Below are 15109 nucleotides of genomic sequence, written 5' to 3'. Positions count from 1 at the left end.
TTTCTTGAATATTGAAGGATCTTTTATCTGAAGATACCTTGTCAAAATGTCAATTTCTGCTATTTCAGCTACTTTTACTATCCATTCTTCTATTTTTGGTGTTTCTTCCACATCCGCGCATACTCAATTCTTGCTGCAGTTATCATCAGAATGAAAAGTCTGTCATATGACTTCAGAAGTGATCTACTAGGCATAACGGAAGACAATGCATTTTTGACAGAATGTTATAGCTTTCAGCTGGGTGACCTTGGTGAATCATATACTCTCAACATCAGAAAACCTTGTGATGGATTTGCTTTAGGGTTTTCAGAAGACTGAAAGGACTTGAAGGCATACAGCTACTTTTTTACTTCCTTTGGCAGTGCATTTCTACATAACAATGGCATTGTTAATCTGTAGCCTCTTTCTGAACAATGCTAGGCTCCACCAAGCTTAAAGAAACTGGCAGTATTACCCTATGTTAACTGATTCAGGTAGATAAACTATCTTAAAGTTTTCTTTAAAGGAGAGGGCCTATAGTACATGGTGTACTGGAAAGTTGGATAATTTTCACACTATTTAATTAAAGTTGACCCTCCATATTAGTGGGCATGACTTCTGCATATTTCACTATCTGAGGATTTGATTAAAAATATTTGGTTGAGGAATCTCGCATCCTCCAAGATAACTCTATGGTTAACTTTTGACAGAATTTGACCCTACTGTTGGACTGGAGAACCTAGAGATTCCTAGAGAAGTGTTCCATCAGGTTAATAAAACATTTCAGATCCTCTAAAGATGCCAGCCACAGATGCAGGTAAAACATCAGAAGCAAATGCTACTAGAACACAGCCGTACAGCCTGGAAACCGCACAACACCCCAGTGATTCCGGCTGTGGAAGCCTTTGACAATACATTTTTTTAATTCTCAAGTTTTTCACATTTGTTGGGTCCTTGCACTCTTAAACCCAGCAAATGAAGAGGGCTGACTTTACAGTCCTTTGACACCACTGTAATTGCCATGGTTGCACATTACAAAACCCTGGGATTTGTGGTTACTGAGACACTAGAGTTCTGTTTCAGAGAATTCTAAACAGCTCTCAAAACTGCAATTCTGGGTAGTGCTTCAGCAGTCAGAGTGGTATCCAAGTAAAATAGTAATGTAGAGTAGAAAGAGACTGTAAAAGCTGTTTCTCAAAACAACCATGGTTGGGCTATTAAAGTACTACTAATACTTATTCAGGCTCCCCACCCCCAACTACACATATATGCTGTAAGATTGTAAAAGGCCTCGCTCATTTTCCCAATTCTAATGCCAAAGTCACTCATCACCGCCAGCTCATTGGATCCTAGAGGTAAGAGTCTGCTACCATTAACTAGTGGCGTGAACTTAATTCCTTCCTTTCTGCAATGACAAAGGTAACTGCAATGCAACAAGGGATAACATCATTCCTGTTATGGTGCAATAGTCTTTTTAATTAATTATTTATTTACCCTATTTGTATCCCGCCTTTCTCTACCCCAAAAGGGGACTCAAGGGGCGGCTTACATATGGCAATTATTCAATGCCTTAAACGCATACAAACATTAAGTTTAAAATATTAACATTCATGCATACTGAACATTTAGAAATATTACATTCAACATTAAAATCATGCCATGATTACAATTGCATGAGCTTCATTTAATAACTGTCCCATAGTCCACACACTGATCTGCTGTATGATCTCTCATGCAGGTTGTCAGCAAGATAAACAACAACTAAAAACACTCTTAACCACAGGTCAGCGACCTGTAAGGATATTTTTTTAAATGCCTATTTTGGGTAAGCATTACTGTTACAGGAAAGCTGTACCTAATGGTAACTAATTTTGGAGTGTGGGTGGGGACTGGCACTATAATTATTTTTTCAAAGGAACTTATAGAAGGAACTTTCCATGCTGTGGTCTAGAGTGGAAGTGGCTGGGAGGGAGTTTCTTCCCTTTCAAAAAAACAGAGCTCAAACAGTGAGAAGGACTATTCATGAAGAAAGCTGTTTCTCAAAACAACCATACAGTACCATTAATACCTATTTACTAATCAGGCTTCCCACCCCCAACTGCACGTATATGCTGTAAGACATTTCCCAGACCGACCACGTTCCCCTGAGAGAGAATCTGACAGTATGTTGGCTACCATTCAATGTTTCATAGTTCCCAGGCTCAGAGGACACCAGATGACTCTGGCTCTCTCTCGCCCCTCCACATCTCTGTCTCACGTGGCCTCCAAATCCCCTTGTTCTGCAGCCTGGATCAGGGGCTAGTCTCTGCTTCTGAGGATTGGGGCTTTAGACTTCAGCATATGAGAGCTTGTTTTGTTTTCTGCTTCCTTCATTTAGGAAGGCACCTCCCTCCATTACAAGCCACAAATGCAGACACATGGGTTGGATTGGATTACTATTGAAAAGTGATCCATTTGGATTACCTTGACCAGTACTGGCACCAGAATACCAAACCCTGCAGTCCACACATACCTAGAACATAACACATTCAGTGTTCACACAAGCATGCCCTCCGCCCCAAGTGGAAAAGCCAAGAAGAATCTCTCTGTTTAATTCAAACATTTCCCCAAAGAGTCTTCTTAGCTGCTCCTATTAAAATATCTCGGTCTTGTTTCATTACCACTCTATTTGTTCTCCGAACTCTACAGCCTCAGACTTAAAATGTAACATTAAATTCATAACAAAGCTTTCTACATTGCTGTGATAAAGATTTCATGGATTTTCTGGGACTTCCACCTGAACATTAAGAAGAACTTCCTGACAGTGAGAGCTGATCAACAGTGGAACTTTCTGTATCAGAGTGCGGTGGAAGTTCCTTCTTTGGAGACTTTTAAACAGAGGCTGGATGGCCATCTGTCAGGGGTACTTTGATTGTGCATTACTACATGGAAAATGGGGCTGGTCTAGATGGCCTATGTGGTCTCTTCCAACTCTATGATTCTGTGATTGTATGAGAGTTTACAACTTGCCCAGGGTCACTCTGTGGGTTTTCATGGTCAAATGTGGTGTCCAGAACCACAGTCCAACACTCAATACTCAAACCGTTATGCCACGCTGACTCTAACCATTCTACATACTAGCTTAGAAATCTTGAACAGCAAACATTGTAATGTTAAAGGATCAAAATACACTGCTGCCATAAAAAGACAGTTTTTAGAGCAGCTCTTTTCAGCTGCTTAGAGAACAAAATTTATCTTATCAAAGCTAAAAAGTTATATTTCAGTTGTTCTCAACCTTCCTGGTTCCACAATGCCTAATACAGTTCCTCATGTTGTGGTGACCCCCAACCATAAAATTATTTTTGTTGCTACTTCATAACTGTAATGTTGCTACTGTTATGAATAGTAAATATCTGATATGTATTTTCATTCACTGGACCAAATTTGGCACAAATACCCCATACGTCCAAATCTGAATATTGGTGGGGTTGGGGCAGAATTGATTTTGTCATTTGGGAATTATACTTGCTAGGATTTATAGTTCACCTACAATCAAAGAGCATTCTGAACTCCACCAATGATGGAATGGAACCAAACTTGGCACACAGAATTCCCATGATCAACAGAAAATACTGGAAGGGTTTGGTGGGCATTGATCTTGAATTTTGGAGTTGTAGTTCACCTACATCCAGAGATGTAGGTGACTCAAACAATGATGAATCTGGCCCAAACCTCTCCGTGTTGTAGAAAGTAGCCTGATCCAAGAAATGAACACTATGTAGCTAAGGGATTCATTATGTGCTCATGTTAAAGCATATACATGCATTGCTTGAGAATAATACATCTTTTTAACATCTAAAATGGGGAAAGCATAGCCCATAAGTTTTATCCAGCACCCCTCTCCCCCAGGCTATTTTTGAGACCCACAGCCCAAGCACCCACATTTTGTGTTCAGGGAGGGCAACCTTCAAAAAAATCCCATGTGGGTTAATGTGGTCCTTTTATAAGCTATTACCTCCTTTAATCATCCTTCTAGGACAGTGCTGTCCACGGCCTTTGGCCCTCCAGATGTTTGGGCCTCCAACTCCCAGAAGCCCTGGTCAACTTGTCCATTGTTCAGGACTTCTAGGAGGACCAAAGGTTGGTCACCACTGACTAGTTGAAGAAAAGCTTTCAAGCTATCCAGGACTTTGGGGCAGCTTTACCCAATCTTGTGCCCCTGAGATCTGATACACTACAGCACACAAACACAGAAACCACTTGGGAAATCCACATATGTTCCCCTAACTTCTGAGGTGCCAAAAAGTGGAATTGAAATATCCCAAATAAAACAGAATTCTGACAATTTCCCAGCTGTTAGTGCCTCTTTTGTTTGAAGATTTATCACTTTCTCCCCTCCTTTCACATGGACCAACACACAGAATCACATCAGCATTAACGACTGCCATCTCCAACCATAGAAACCCCAGTGGGAGCTATTACAGAGAAGAGGCATTAGGGTTAGGGTTAACATTATTGCTGATTCACTAGAAATTTACCCTAATAAGCTTCTTCAGACTATAGATGGTAAAACCGCTTAGCTTTCATGTATGTCCCCTTAATTCAGACTCAAAGCTACTAGAAAAAGAAAGATGCTGCTTAAATTACTAGCTCCCAGGTCCTTATTTGCACAGATGTTCAAAACACAAATCGAGAAATATAGTAACTTAACATGGAGAGGGAGCATGCGAACCATAAACCAACCTCAAGAGCCAATTGATGTAGAAATAAGTAAAGAGCTTACAGATTCAGAATGCCCCGCCCACAAGAGGCTTTGGTATAGTAGTAATTAAAATCAAAGGAACTACACATTCCACAATACTCTCTTAGCCATCCCAAACTACACCCCCACACATATAAGGACTTTATCACCAAAGGCTGCTAAAGTGCAATTAAAAGGTAAAGGTTTTCCCGTGACATTCAATCTAGTTGTGTCTGACTCTGGGGGTTGGTGCTCATCTCCATTTCTAAGCCAAAGATCCGGAGTTGTCCGTAGATGTCCATGTGGCCGGCATGACAGCATGGAACACTGTTACCTTCTCACCAAAGTGGTACCTATTGATCTACTCACATTTGCATGTTTTCGAACTGCTAGGTTGGCAGAAGCTGGGGCTAACAGTGGGAGCTCACCCCGCCCCCTGGAGTCGAACTGCTGATCTTTTGGTCAGTAAGTTCAACAACTCAGCGGTTTAACCTGCTGTGCCACTAGGAGCTGCAATTACAGTAGGATAAAAAAAAAACACTAGTTGATGGGTATTACTGCATGGCTGTCCTGTAGTTGCCTTGTGCTTGGATTATAAATCGTTTATTTTTTTCATTGTCAGGAAAAACTCCTTCTGCTGCAGTACCAGTATTGCAAAGGGGAGGAAGATTCCTTCAACTGCACAACTGCAAGTTGCAATAAAAAAAGGGGGGGCAGGGAATGTCATACATGTCATACCCATCTGCACATACACATGAGTATGACAAACATGGGTATGGAGCACGGCTGTGTGGTATCTGACTGCAGGGACATGCATCAAAAAAGCACCAGAATTACACAATTGCACTGAGGTATGAAATAGATTGTTCCAATAATGATCTGTTTCTGTTTGCTTAAACAACATGATGGTGATGAAACAACAGGCTAGTGTGATAAGGTCCTACAAGAGCAGTCTGCCCGAAATAGCACTGAATCAAGTATTTGTTTATCCTTGCAGTGACTAGAAATTTATTTTGGTTTAACCTAACCTAGCACAGTGTCTAGCGCTGACCTAGAGGTCAGCACTAAAGAACACTCTTTGCATGCATAAAGGCCTTGCTCCGATCCCAGGAATCTCCAGTTGGAGAAGAAGAATGGGAAACGCTCTGTGCTTGAGTTCTTCTGCCAACCAGACATGACGGCATTGGGCTAGGTGGCAGAAAGAGTCCGATTCAGTGCCACACACTTTCACACACCTAGGCTTTTCAGGAGTTTCATGCAAATTATATGTGTCATGGGCACGGTACCTTATTGACGGAGCACTTCTCATGGGCAATAGAACCAGCTGCCCATGAGAAACTTGCAACCTGATATCCTGTTTCCATGCCAGTTCAGAAAGTACAAACTGTTTTTAATCAGGCATTTCTGTTTCAGCTTCCCCATTCCTGTCCTGTTTATACTGAGTGATATATCACACACCAAAGGCTCCACAATCACACTTGAAGACAACAGAAATAAACATTCTACGTAAGTAACCACAGCATAATTTGTGCTGCCCTTTTGAAAAGCAGATCCAGAAAATGCAAGCAAGAAAATCTACTATATTTTCAGGTCTGTCTCGGGATAGATAAATTGTAGGAGACCTCCCCTCTCGCCCCAGTTAAGGCTTCAGGGGCTTGTCCTGTCATGTCATGTATGATTCACTCCTCTTCAGGAAGAAGGAAGCATTACTTAGGTAGCGGGAGGCTGTTACTGGAGCCATCTCCAGAGAATTGATGGTTTCAGCCTAAGAGTCTGGTGGGGGGAGGTTAAATAGCATTGAGGGAGGAAGAAGCAGTGAGTAAATATTTCTTTTGGCATGCCTGAAATACGAATATCAAGAAATGGCTTTAGTTCTTCTTCTCCAATCCCAGCAACCAGTCCCACCAGAGTTCGGAATCCCAGCTCTGGGACTTGTTCGGAAACAGCAAAAGCTTGATCCCACCCATGCCCATTTTCTTATAAGTAGGCACCACTGAGTTCAGGGGGACTTCCTAATAAGTCAGAAGGACTTACTCCCTAACAATCAGCCTATTGGCTACCTCTTCCTATTGCAGGCTAGAGGATGTGAACAGAAATAGTGCCTGAAGGCCATATAGAAAGGATGGACAAAGTGGGAATTCCCAGATTTTGCAAGACTTGAAGCACCCACAAACCCTCACCATGGGCTGAACTCCCAGAGGCTGATGGGAGCTGCATCCTACAACATCCAACAGGCTACACATAGCTCAACCTTTCCATTGTTTATGTTGTTGCATGCCTTCAGGTTGTTTCCATTTTATGGCAACCCTATCAAAGGGTTTTCTGGTGCTATGTGACTTGAACAGGATCATCCAGTGGATTTTTATGGTTGAACAGTGATTCAAATCCTGAACTCTAGAATAGTATAGTCCAGTACTTAAGCCACTAGGCACACTGGCTCTTACTAACTCATACAGCAAATCAATTATACAAGGGAGGGTCCAATTTGGTGTCTCTTAAGACAGTGGTTTCCAGTCTTTGGGACTCCAGGTGTTTTGGACTTCAACTCCCAAAAATCCAAGCCAGCTTACCAGCTGTTAGAAACTGAAGTCCAAAATACCTGGAAGCCCAAAGGTTGGGAACCTCTGAATTAAGAACTTTCTTTGAGGGGTGAAAATAATAAAGAGGTTTATCAAAGATCTTGACGTCACCCATCATACACTCTGAATTTATTGTTTTTGCGCCAGTCCTGCCTAAGTTAAACCAAAACTAAAATTTAGAACCAGAATTTGAACAGAACTTGGCTCTTGAAAGGCAGTGATCTATACATACAGTCAAGTAAGAATAAACAGAAGGTTCAGGTCTTTCTTACTTCATGTGAAAACATTTTTTTAAAATATCTCTGCGTGTTCCAAGACAAACGCTGCTGAGTGACCTCTGTGGCTAAGGCACTGAAGACAGTCAGACCCCTACACTCACTTGGTTAGGAGAACAGGGCCCCTGCAAAATAATAAAACTGCTATTGTTTACTTGAGAGAACACCTCTCTAGGAATATCTAAGTCATCCAGTGTGACTCTATGCTCAAACTGGTGGCAGAGGTTGGCGACAGAGTTGCACTGGAGGACCTAGAGATTCCTAGACATATTTTAATCAAATCCATGAATTATAAAATTCTCAAAAAGTCAAACCTGCAAATGTGGAGGGTTCTGAGTGGCCAGGAATACTAGACCTAAGGATGGAGCTTGTAATAATTATACAGTGTTGAATATAGAACAGTAGCAGAGTTGTGTATCTATGCATTCATTCATTTTGCCTGATTCAGAGTAGTGCTGCTGATGGGACTGTACCTCAGTGTTGTTACCCGAATACCTTCAGGTATGTGGTCCCTGAATTAATAGTCCAAAGATGGGAACAGTTTCCAAATCCAATATCAACACCTGGGCCGAGTCACACACCATCCCCTTTTTTATCAGTTAGGTTATAATTAGTGGACTGGCAAGGTGAGCATGTGAATTGTTAACAAATACTCATTTCACTGACATGAAATGTATAAAATTCCTTTCTATAAAATGGTGCATATTCCAAAGGAAATGTTTTTCTAGCATCAAAGTTGAAGTAACAAATGCCATTTTTATCTCTATAGACAGAATGGTGTCAACCTGACTTAAGTGAATCTGAAAATGCAAAATTGCACATTTCCATAGTCTGTCTGCCTTTCTTCAGTTGGTAAATTGCCTTGTTTCTTTGTTTGCACTGTCAGGAATGCAGAAGCAGTTGTAAAGTAGGGAACAGAAATGGGAGAGAAAAGAGAACTGCTAAACTAAATCAGTACATACATATGCCTAAATGTGTGGCTAGCTGTGGGAGAAAAGCAACCCTAAATCCATCATATCCAGTGTTGAAAAATCATCTAGTTCCACCAGAAGTTTATAGGATGGTTGGTGAAACCAGAAAAAGATCTTTTAGAAGTTTCTAGGTCTGTCTGCCACACCCTCTTGTTTTGCTTGGGTAACTATTGGACCACGTGCCAGGAGCTCAGAATCTGCTTTTACAAGTTACTAATCCTTGTCCAGGAGGTCTACATCTGGTTACCACATGGGCATTCTTTCCCTTCCAGGAACCAAGATAAGAACTATGTCCATGTAGTTTTCAGTGTTGAGTGACCACTTTGCCCTACACACCCAATTCCTTGAAAGCACACAACAGGACTGAAGGACCAGTCACCACTAACCACAACACAATTGTAGCACTATGGTCCCATTTAAAGTGCTATAGTTCTATCCTATGGAGCCCTGGGATTGGTAGTTTAGGGAGATTTGGCCAAAGAGCTCCTCTGGTGCCTTTGACAAAACAGCAAAGTCCAGAAAACCAGGGGCACAGCCATGGAAGCTAAAGTGACTTCATATTGTTGTGTGCCTTCAACTCACTTCAACTTATGGCAACTCCAGGGATAACCCATTGAGGGGTTTGGGGGCTGAGAGAGTGTGATTTGCCCAAGGTCACCCAATGGGTTTCCATGGCTGAGAAAGGAATCAAATTTTGGTCTAGAGCCCTGAGCTCCTGATGGTGCAGCGGGTTAAACCTCTGAGCTACTGAACTTGGTGACTGAAAAGTTGGCAGTTCAAATCTGGGGACTGGGGTGAGCTCCCGCTGTTAGCCCCAGCTTCTGCCAACCTAGCAGTTCAAAAACATGCAAATGTGAGTAGATTGTTCGGTACCAGTGGGAAGGTAATGGTGCTCCATGCAGTCATGCCGGCCACATGACCTTGGAAGAGTCTATGGACAATGCCGGCTCTTCGGTTTAGAAATGGAAATGAGCACCCCAGAGTCGGACACAACTAGACTTAATAGCAGGGGAAAACCTTTACCTTTATTAGAGTCACAGTCCAGCACTCAAACCAATACATCACACTGCCTCCACAATATCAAGGGACAAAACTATGGCAGCTAAAGTGGCATCATAGTGCTATCACACACACATACACAGAAGATCTTGGTCTGGACCACAGGTTATTCCATTTTATCTTTCCATGGCTGAGTCTGTTAGGCAGCCATCAAAGTCACCAGAAACTAAGGATCTGATTGCAGAGAAGTGGCAAAAGAGGACAGGGGTGTGGCTGTTCCACTCACTGTCTGTCCTGTAGCCCAGTGTTTCTTAAATGGTGCTCCTCCAGGTACTATAGACTTCAGTTTCCAGAAATCCCAGCCAGCTTACCAGCTATTGGGAATTGTGGGAGCTGAAGTCAAAACACCTGGAGGAACAGAGTTTGAGAAGCACTACTATAACCCATAAACTAACTTACTGTCAACATCTGTAACAGAAGCTCTTGTCCCACTGGCAGTACTGTAGTAAGATCTTGCTATCTAGTTGACTTCGGTACTTGAAACAAGTGGGGGACATGAGTTCAAACTCTGCAGAAATAATAGCTTGAATCAGCCTTAGTTGTTATGTGCTTTCAAATCATTTGACTCATTGTGACTCCAAGAAAAACCTATTACAGGGTTTTCTAAGGCTGAGAGTATATGACTTGCCCAAAGTTGGTTTCCAGTGGGTTTCCATAACCAAGCTGGGATTCAAATCCTGTTCTCCAGAGTTGTAGTCCAACTCTCAAATCATAACAACACACTGGTTTCTTGGATCTTCATAGCTGCTCTGGGAAGCCAGGGAGCTTGGTGTTGGCATGTTTAGATTCAGGGTTTTTTTTAAATCCAAACACAACCCCACACTACTGTACATTATTCACAATCCACTACGGATTTATTTTCAATATTCCACTTATTAATACCAATGAAAGGTGAGGGGACAATTCAACATTGCTCATGTCTCAAATCTCAATTATGTCTAAAAAGAGAGGTCATTTCCTATTTTGCTTCAAGAATTCCCATCTTAAAACCCACCAATTTATTCCATTTTTAAAAAACTAAAATCTAACATTTGAGAGAAGGGCAATTCATCGTTCTAAAAGATAATACAGCAATCATTTTCCAGGGTTTTCTATTTTTCCTCCTTTGAAGCCCACAGATTCTAAACTTTTTGAAGTCTCAAAACCTTATAAAGATTTTAAACAGAAATGCCTGAAAATCCAAACCTAATATGCACCATTATGATTAATAATTTATTTGCATCTTTGGGGAAACAGTGCTATCAAATTCAGCATTACAGGCAGTAATGCTCTAAATACAGTAAAGCCAGAGAATCAACCGAACTTTACATAAATGCTGACTTATTTAATAACCGTTGATTCAGTAAGGATCATATATACTCAAGTATAAGTCAACCTTGTGTATCATTCAAAAGCAAATTTTGGATAAGTAATGGGTCAGTCCACAAAGAGGGGAAAACACGAATGCTGCCACCATTATTACCCCACACATTTAAAAAGGCCAGGTGTGGTGTCATGGCAAATCAGTGCTTATTTTAGTTCCTTCTGGTGTGGGTTAAGCTCTTGCCTTTGGTCACTTTACACAGGGCCCTTCCACACAGCCCTATATTCCAGAATATCAAGGCAGAAAATCCCACATTATCTGAGTGTGGACTCAGATAACCCAGTTCAAAACAGGTATTGTGGGATTTTTTGCCTTGATATTCTGGGATATAGGGCTGTGTGGAAGGGCCCACAGAGGAAGGGAATGGTTCCTTTTTCAATAAGAGTTAAGGAATAGTTCTCACGCTGACCCATGAATCAGTTGACCCAGGTTTTTTGGCTTGATTTTTGAGACTAGAATTTCTAAACTTACATGAATAAGCAGAGCTTTCCAAACACGTCATGTTGGTGACACATCTCTCAGGCTTGACTTATACTGCCATACAATCCAGATTATCAAAACAGATAATCCACATTACCTACTTTGAATTGCTTTATCTGAGTCTACGCTGCCATAGAATTCAGCTCAAAGCAGATAATTTGGATTTTATATGGTAGTATAGATCCAACCTTAGGCCATTTCCATAAATGCCCTATACAGTCTGCTTTGAACTGGATTATATGACAGTGTAGACTCAGATAATACAATTCAAAAAGGATATTGTGGATTTTATGGCTGTGTAAAAGGGGCCTTAGACATGCATCATTTCGCAAGACAGTGATTCAGTTTCACTAGCAAACCAGAGATTAAACCAACCTCTTATCAGAAATATGGACATATACAGTAGAGTCTCACTTATCCAACCTTTGCTTATCCAACGTTCTGTATTATCCAACACAGTCTGCCTTTTAGTTTTTGTAAAATTTAATGTTTTTGTAGTCAATGTTTTCAATGTTTTGATGCTTAATTTGTAAATACAGTCATTACTACATAACGTCACTGTGGATTGAACGGCTTTTTCTGTCAATTTGATCGTAAAACAGAATGTTTTGGTGCTTAATTTGTAAAATCATAACACAATTTGATGCTTAATAGGCTTTTCTGTAATCTCTCCTTATTATCCAACATTTTCGCATATCCCACATTCTGCCGGCCTGTTTATGTTGGATAAGTGAGACTCTACTGTACATACACTGTAACAAAACTGTAGGGGGATACACTACATCACATGCAAACCTTAAATTTATATCTTTTAAGAGATATTATTTTATTGCTTTTGTCACATAGACTCAGGCCCTTTCCACACAGCTGTATAAAATTCACATTGAACTGGATTATATGACAGTGTGGACTAAGATAACTCAGTTCAAAGCAGATATTGTGGATTCTCTGCCTGGTTATTCTGGATTATCTGGCCGCGTGTAAGAGCCCCCAGAGGTTTCTCATTATGTAGGTGCGACACATCTACACTCAAATGCTGGCAACACACAATTTGAAAAGCTCTATTCTAGATTCATACAAACATAGGTACAGTAGAGTCTCACTTATCCAACACTCGCTTATCCAACGTTCTGGATTATCCAACGCATTTTTGTAGTCAATGTTTTCAATACATCATGATATTTTGCTGCTAAATTCGTAAATACAGTAATTACTACATAGCATTACTGCGTATTGAACTACTTTTTCTGTCAAATTTGTTGTATAACATGATGCTTTGGTGCTTAATTTGTAAAATCATAACCTATTTTGATGTTTAATAGGCTTCTCCTTAATCTCTCCTTATTATCCAACATATTCGCTTATCCAACATTCTGCCAGCCCGTTTATGTTGGATAAGTGAGACTCTACTGTATATGGGAGCTGTTGGATTCAGGCCAAGGCTTCACCTTAGTTTCAAGAGTTCCAAGCATAGAAGGAGAAATGCTAAACGCGGGAGTTTGCAGGCACAGAATTTGGGAACACAGAAATGCTGGGCTGGGCCACTCTTAACAACCACCATGTCAGACTACACAGAGAAGCCACTGAAATCCACAAGAAGCATGTGGACCATTTCAACAGAAAGGAGGAAACCATGAAAAGGAACCAAAAAAACTCTAAAATCAGGACAGTAAATAAAGAACAACACTCTTTATTCCAGACATGAAATAATCAGGGCCAGCTAACACCTCCCAACAAAGGATTCCCTCAGGCAGGAAGCAACCAGGCTTTGAGTCTGCAAGGCTATTCAATGCTAATCAAGGTGATCAACTGAAACATTCAAACAGACAAGAGCTCTTTCTCCCACCCTGGACCTTTCACAGATATATAAACCCCACTTGCCTAGTTTCCAACAGCCCTCACAACCTCTGAGGATGCCTGCCATAGATGAGGGCGAAACGTCAGGAGAGAATGCTTCTGGAACATGGCCAGACAGCCGGAAAACTCACAGCAACCGGCCATGAAAGCCTTCGATAACCCAGTTGGGGGAGGTTTCTTAGACATGAGCGAAGTCCCATTGCATGCAACCAGGGAAAACCACTCTAAGGGTCCCAAACTTTTGGATCAACTTTGGTATCCGAAAGGGTATGGGGCGGGGGGAAGGGTGTTGGATCTCCCCGCACCGCTCCCTGCCCACCCAGCGCCCTGTGCTGCCTTACCTGCCTCGGGGAGAAGACGCCGGCCTCTGCCCGCAACCCTGGGGCTCAGGGGGAGGGGACCCTCTCGGTCTCGCAGCCTCCCTCCCTCCCTCCACCTGGCGCCTCCTTCCCCGATCCGGAGCCGAAAGTGGAGCCGCGGGGCGGGCGGGGAGGGAGGGGGGGAGGTGCCACGGCGAGCGGGAGGGAGGGAGGGAGGCAGGGAAGAGGGAGGGGAGGGGAGGGCGGTCGCCCAGGCAGGGGCTTCCCTCCTTCCTTCCTTCCTTCCTTCCTTCCTCGCCAGGCGCCGGATCCCGGGAGCTACGTGCCTGACATCACGGTGACATCAGCTCCATCCGAGGCTCTCCTCTCTGGGCCACCAAGTCGCCAGCGCTTCTTTCCTCTGGGTTCCTGCCTGGCACTCCCCCTTCCCTCCCTGCCTCCCTCCCTCCCTTGTCCTCCGCCGCCCAGGTACAGGCAGCATCATTCCCAGGGATGCCGGAGCCACACGCCTGCCTCTTTCTACCCTAAGGGTGTGCCTGTAGAATGAATGCAGGCTGACACCCCTTGAACTGCCAGGGATCAATGCCTCACTTAACTACAACCCCCATTCTTGCATAGCATTGAGCCATAGCCATCAGAGTGAAATCAAACTGCATTTATTCTACATACAGTGTTCCCTCATTACTTCGCGGTTCACTTTTCGCGGATTCGCTGTTTTGCGGTTTTTCAATAAACTCTAAAAGACTATTATAAATCATAAAAAAAATACAATTTACAGCCTAAGGAAGGGAGGAAGGAGAAGCCAAAGGGAGAGAAAAGGAGCCCAAGCGGCAACGGGAGGAAAAGGAGGCGATTTATCAACACATGAAAAGACTTAAAATAATGTATAACTACTAAAATAATGTATAAATATCAAAATAAATATAGCATCCCTACTTCGTGGATTTTCATTTATTGCGGGTGGTCCTGGAACCTAACCCCAGTGATAAGTGAGGGAACACTTCTCTAAACCCTCTGGCTGATTCTTTTACACCCCTCATTCTACTCCCCACTGCTTTCACCTAGTACAGTGGTTCTCAATCTTTTTTTTTTTTTTTTTAACTAGGGCCCACGCTCACTTGACCAGGGAGCACTCTCCAACATTCGTACCAAAAGGGTTACGAATCAGTTTTTGGTCAACTTTCAATTCAGTTTGGTTATTTGGAGTGCTGATTCAGAAAATTGCATTAGATAGACCACATCAGCTCTAGTTTCTGATACAGAACATATGTCGTCCAGTAGTCACCATCTGCTCACCCACAGAAAACCATATTTAATCATCTGGAGCTGATGTGGTCTGTCCAATGCAATGGTCAGCTCTGCAGAATGGAGTAGAAATAAAAATTAATAAAATAAATAAATAAAGAGGAAGGAGGTTCACAGACTGGATTTTTGTGCCACCGCCCACAGCTTGAGAACCACTGATCTAGTAATTCCAGTTTGACACCACTTTAACTGCCCTGGTTC

The 15109-nt window shown here is 42.2% G+C and overlaps 1 protein-coding gene across 3 annotated transcripts in view; it reads right to left on the bottom strand.

Moving 5' to 3' along the window:
* gprc5c (G protein-coupled receptor class C group 5 member C) overlaps positions 1–13981 on the bottom strand; it is a 34459-nt gene extending 20478 nt beyond the window's left edge. Inside the window, exon 1 of one of the 3 annotated variants that reach the window (XM_062970834.1) lies at positions 13625–13981. The gene's annotated coding sequence lies outside the window, so the exon portion shown is untranslated. The remainder of the gene's footprint in view (positions 1–13624) is intronic. The other 2 variants (XM_062970833.1, XM_062970832.1) reach the window with 2 other exon arrangements.
* Between the last annotated feature and the right edge of the window lie 1128 nt (positions 13982–15109).

The sequence above is a fragment of the Anolis carolinensis genome, chromosome 2 (genome assembly GCF_035594765.1).
Source record: "Anolis carolinensis isolate JA03-04 chromosome 2, rAnoCar3.1.pri, whole genome shotgun sequence".
Taxonomy (NCBI): Eukaryota; Metazoa; Chordata; class Lepidosauria; order Squamata; family Dactyloidae; genus Anolis; species Anolis carolinensis.
This window is presented reverse-complemented; position numbering and strand designations above follow the sequence as displayed.